The 5694-nt window shown below is 37.6% G+C and overlaps 1 long non-coding RNA gene across 1 annotated transcript; it reads left to right on the top strand.

Annotated features, from left to right (window-relative positions):
- Nucleotides 1-210: 210 nt before the first annotated feature.
- On the top strand, nucleotides 211-2781 carry LOC107838432 (uncharacterized). The gene is made up of 3 exons (XR_001664493.1): nucleotides 211-298; nucleotides 1739-1811; nucleotides 2370-2781. It is a non-coding gene; the product is annotated as an uncharacterized LOC107838432 (long non-coding RNA).
- Nucleotides 2782-5694: the final 2913 nt, after the last annotated feature.

The raw sequence follows: 5694 nt of genomic DNA, 5'->3' as shown, positions 1-5694 counted from the left end.
CCTCGCGAACGCGCTCCGGTTCTGTTCCCGTGACTAGGCGCGTCCCTGACACCACGCGACCTTTGGGTGTCGAAAGAAAGCATGTAGCTTCCTAAAAAGATGCAGCAACTTCGCTTGTAAATGAGAGGCACACCGCGCAGGCGTGGCTTTGTGTGTGAACTTCTTTTCTTTTTTTTCCTTCTTCCCGATGAGATAGTTCTATGCCCGTGCGCATGCGTGAGAAAACCCCTGGTTGAGCGATGGTGCTTTGACATCTGAGAAGCTCGCAGGAGGATCCCATCACTGCCTGTTAAATACAGTAAGGCGAGGCAGTTTGAATACAAAGCAAATGAGACTATGTTTGAAATTTGTAGAATGATTCTTTCATTTATTTATTTATTTAAATCGAGCTCGTTTTATGCTTACCGGTGCACAAAACATACCTCCAGAATGTTTGATTGCGCAATATCCGCACATATTGCAGGTATTAGACAGTCTAACTCCATGTTTAACGCAGACATGGAGTTAGACTGAAGGTGTCTATCATTTGAGCTGAGCATCTCTTGTTTAAGCTGTGATTGATCCAATTTTAATGGGTTGAAAAATAGATGGGTGGACCTGCAGCTGATGACCACAAACCAAAGCTCTACATGTCTGGATAATCTGAATAATCATGTTTGAAATAAGGCACATGCAATTTGCAAATGTTTGTCTACAAAACACAGAGAAACATTTGCAACACACATTTTCTCTCCTGGCAACTTTGAAGCAGTATCAGGGGATCTGGTTTCCCTACGTTGCTGGGGTTAGACTTGCTGTACAACAGGGGAACAATCCCATATTTCACATGAATTGGTAAAATGAGCAGAATATGGTTAGGCAACACAGAAGACTGGACACTTGACCATCCTTTCATGAGAATATATGTAAGGCCAGTGACAGATGTTGGATGAGATGGCTGTCTCCAATCTGATTCATCCCTACAGTGCTCTGTCAAGTTGAGTACAGGGCTCAGAGCAGACCAGTTCCTCAACGCCAAATTCAAAACATTTACTTGTATGCTGAAGCATGAAGACTCCCTGAAACTAAGGGGCCACCACACATCCCTCTGTACTCAACTTTCCTGACTCCATTGTGTAAAGTGTTGCTTTCCTGCCAACTCCCAAACCCCCAACTTATCCAATGGATTGTCAGACGGAGAGTTGTGCTTTGTCTCTCCATAAAACATGTCTCCACTTCAGTCGAATCATTTTTTAAATAACTGCATCTAGTTGCATTGCAGGCTTGGATCTCGCTGCTCAACCATGGAAACCCACAAATTCTACTATTCTTGAGCTGCTCTTGAGGTATAATGAAGTTTTGAGGCCTGAAGGCCTTTTGAAAGTTGTTCCTCAGTGGCCATTGGCTGATTCTATGTGGCTTAGCATGTCAGGGCTGAGTTGTCATTGTTCCCAATGGCTTCCAGTTGAGTGTGGCATTTTTAGCTCTGAGGAAATTTTACAACCGGACTCGCTGCACATATGGCATCCTATCATATTACAAAGCTGGAACTTCTCTAAGCTTCTGAGAGCTTTTTGTCAGATTTTTGTCTTAGGAAACAAAAAACTTTGATCATTAGTTATCAGAGCATGTTAAAAGTTTCTAGTTTTCTGACGCAGATTGACTTATGTCTGCAACAAGTTACGAATCTAATTTTGTCTCAACAGATAAGCTTCTAATAAGTAACTTGAGTTTATTAAAATATAGTGTGGCTTTCAAGGTGGTGATCAGGACCTCTCCTTGGGTCTGGAGACTCTAAGCTGGGAGTCTTGAGATAACATCCAAAAGTCAAGGTAAATAAAAAATAAATACAATCTTTTCTTTTGTTGTTTGTTTTTGAAAATGGTAAAAATAAAGTTTTTCACCGGGTAAATTATCAATTTTCGTCAATTTATACTCTCATTTTGAATCCATCTGTTTCATCAGTTCCTGCTTTCATTTGGCACTGATTAACAAATCAGTTTGTACACGTGTAGCAGTTTGTTTATTCATTTTCAAGTATTTTTTGTTTTTAGAAATTATGAAGTTAGTCATCAGAATTCTAAAACATTCAAGAGTATTTTGATGCTTTACTGTTTTGATTTACTTTAGTTCTGATCCAGAGTTGAATTAGTTGATTTTGGCAAATACTACAGTATCCCTGACTGTTGGTCAAGGATAATTATTAAGGTCATAAACATACATTTCCTGTGAATATAACATAGAAAAATTACTTGCTTGATAACTATAAATTGCTGTGCTGGTATGAGATTGATTTAAATGTTATACCTTAAAAAGTCATATATGATCTACAAAAGGGAAAAATAACAAGCATCCATTGGGATTATAACCATTTTTTATCTCATTGGCAGATTGTCATCCCAAGCAATGGTGGAGGTCGAAAGTCTCTGTCATTGTCATTTTGTGGATTTAAAAACAAAGACATTTTGGACTCTAGATTATAATTAAACTAAAAGTTGATGAAGGCAAAAACATTTGGCATCACATGACAAAAATGTCATAAGATATATTTTACTTTGATTAGATGCTGTAGTCATATTTTAAAAGCTAAGTCAATTGAAAATATTTCATTACTCCCACAAGGAAATGAACCAACCCCAACAGAACCACACAATAAAATAAAAAAGGATGTAAGATCATATGTTCAGAAATGAAATAAATTTGTAGGTGAGATTTAATCATTTCTGACTCACCATCTCCCTAATCAGTCAAAACAATTAATTATAAGGAAAAAGAAACTGCTACTGTTGCTAAGTACATGTTTTTTTTTTTTTTTTTTGCTTATTATTCTTTACACTTATATCACAGGAGTAGGTTTGCGTAAAATGGTGTTGGGGTGAACTAACCCAAAGATATTAGCAACGACGATAATCACTGTAGGACAACAAGGACAGACATCTCCAGAAGAAACTCTTGACATTGAAATATGAATCCCCCTTTTACCCAGTTTGTCTTGCTCACATATAGTATGTGACCTAATTAATAATATGTGTTGCAGAATAAGTAAGAAAGTAACAGGCTGGTGTTTGCTATAGCATTTCTGACGCCTTAACAGTTGAGCTATTGTTGCTGTAACGTCAATGCATTGTGCAGATACGGAGTAGTCATAGTACTGAATAATGCTTAAGCTCATCTGACCTGCAAGTGGAGGCAGTCACAGTTCACTGACATTTATAGGAGAAGTGACGTAAACAGAACATGTCGTTCTAGTCCACCACATAGTTGCCGCCCGTCTGACTCCTCCTTAACAGGAGGCTTTTTAAAAATGCTACCTGGGAGGCATTTTGCTGCCAGTGTTTGGTCAGCACAAACAAAAAAAGCAGGAAACAATCTCATAACAGGGTAATCTTTTTATTCAACATTAGTACCAAAAGCCTTAAAATGCCTGTGAATGTGCCTGCTGCACATTCAGAGGGTACAACACAGTTGTCCCAGAATTTATCTCCAAGCCCTGATAAAGACAACAGTGAGGATTTTCAAAGGTCCAACACTTAGGTCTATAATAGTATGTGTAAAATCAAATGGTCACAATTATTAAGTTCTGAATATTGGAGTTTTGGGTGGGTGGGAGGGAGAGATGGACGGACAGACGGAACGGATGCTTTTAGGCAATGGAGCTGGTTAAAATTACGGAAATACAAATATATTTCATCATCTCCTTTTTTTTTCCAGACATGGCCTATTTTCCAGGCTGCTAGGCATGCCACAAAACTCATTTGTGGGAATGACCACAAATTGGGAGAGTTGTTTCAGACATCAGTGTTCATAACCAGAATTTGTGCATAGCAGAAAATAAAATTGTTTGTAACAGATCAATCCTAAGAAGTGATGCATGCAATAAACTAAGGAGTTGATTTTCACAAAGAAATAAATTAGGCAAATTTATTATCAGCGTGGCAGAAGTACTAATTAAAAGACACAGTGGAACAGTTTGCAGGTTGGGATGTTGACCAAATGTTTTGTATGTACATAAGACTTGATATGTGGAAAATGCCTCTCTTTAAAAAATATTGCTGTAAAAAATACATGTGTAAAACACAATCAATATGACCAAATTGATTATAATCAGGCTGTTTTGTTCTTGTGTTTATTTATTTGCCTTTGTTATACAACACAAAATGCCCTGCAAGTCAAATAAAGCATGAAGAGGGTTATTAAATAAGGAACTCTGACCATGTCTGAGCTGTTTTAAGCTAATAAGTAACATAGACTAATCCCCTTGTCCAAAGGTCTACAGTAATAGAGATCAGAAGATCTAATATAGTGTATTGTATTTTCCTTTATATACAAATAATAAAGTGTATATTCTATTTTCTCAGTAGATTTTTATCATTTTAATTATAAATGCCCTCATCTGTCTAAATTATCACCTTACTGTCACATAAGCGCATCGTGCCTAGAGCTCAGTTCAGCCCTGTATGAAACATTTTTATGCAGAGGTGTTTTGAAAAAGCTCTGTCTCCATGGCACCACATCTTTCTGCTTTTGTTACTATATTAAGCCTATGAAAGCGCTGTGCGCATGCGCCCCGCGTGCCTATCAGAGGCCTCCAGAACAGTCTGGAACTCTCCGGAGGAGGTGTCAAGAATCTCACAGTCACTCCAGCACCCTCACTGCAGTCGGCTGCTTTCGGATACCGTCTTTCTCAAACCTACTGAATCCGTCCTGATGTGGAACTTTATATCATTATAAATCCATTAAACCCATGGGAGTACAATTTACTATTTTGGTGGATCGACCAGACACCAAAACGCAAATGTCGTCATCTGTGGTTCTCAGACTTGGATTACTATGGATACGGGACCGACAGGCTCATATTGTTCCCCTTGTAAATTTTTTTGAGAAGGAACTGGAGTGATATATCAGAAACCCTCTCTTGGAATATGTCTCTATCTGTCCTCAGGTCTAAATAAAGAAGTCTTCAAATCGACGTCAAAATGTGGATTTCATTCGATGTGGGTGTCAGAACATAAATCACGAAAAGACGACAAGCTTTAAAACGTGTTCCAAAGACGAGAACGAAACCTTAATGTGTGTTGGGTGTTAAAACAATGTTTGGTGAAACTAGCCAAAGAAAATGTGGATTCATTACTGTGAAAATACGTACAAAGTCCACACAAAAAAATCAACAAAGCCTCCAGGGGCCTAGGTCTTTGTTCTACGCCATTTTGTGAGACTAACAGTAGTAATAGTTTCGTCAGCCATTTTGCCCTTACGTTTCAATAAAATAATGTGAAGTAACCGTCAAAAATAACGCAGTTAGCAAGCGACGCTGACAACTGCTAAATACATTTAAAAAAATGATAGTAATAGAGATAGCAAATTAGATAAGCTGGTGCCTAAAACGATTAATTAAAAAGCAATCGACGTCTGTACCCAGCTGAGGTCTCCGTTTATCTTTTTTTATTCAGTTAATTTAATGGCTATGACAGCGAAGGTGAAATGAAAGATAAGTCCACGATGGGTTTTATAAGCTCTCAGTCTCATAGTAAATGTTATTGAAGTGTGCCGTTGTAAATGTTTTCTTTTCCTTTGTTTTACTGAATACTTTTGAATACAAATGTTTCCACTAGTGAAAAATAACAGGGGAAAAAAAAGAAAAATAATGGCTTTTACATACAAATCTGGTTTATATTTTTATACAAGCCAAAATACAATTCAGACTAATATTTAAGC

The sequence above is a fragment of the Poecilia formosa genome, unplaced genomic scaffold (assembly GCF_000485575.1).
Source record: "Poecilia formosa unplaced genomic scaffold, Poecilia_formosa-5.1.2 Scaffold255, whole genome shotgun sequence".
NCBI lineage: Eukaryota > Metazoa > Chordata > Actinopteri > Cyprinodontiformes > Poeciliidae > Poecilia > Poecilia formosa.
Note: the sequence above shows the minus strand (reverse complement) of the source record. Positions and strands in the feature narration are given on the sequence as shown.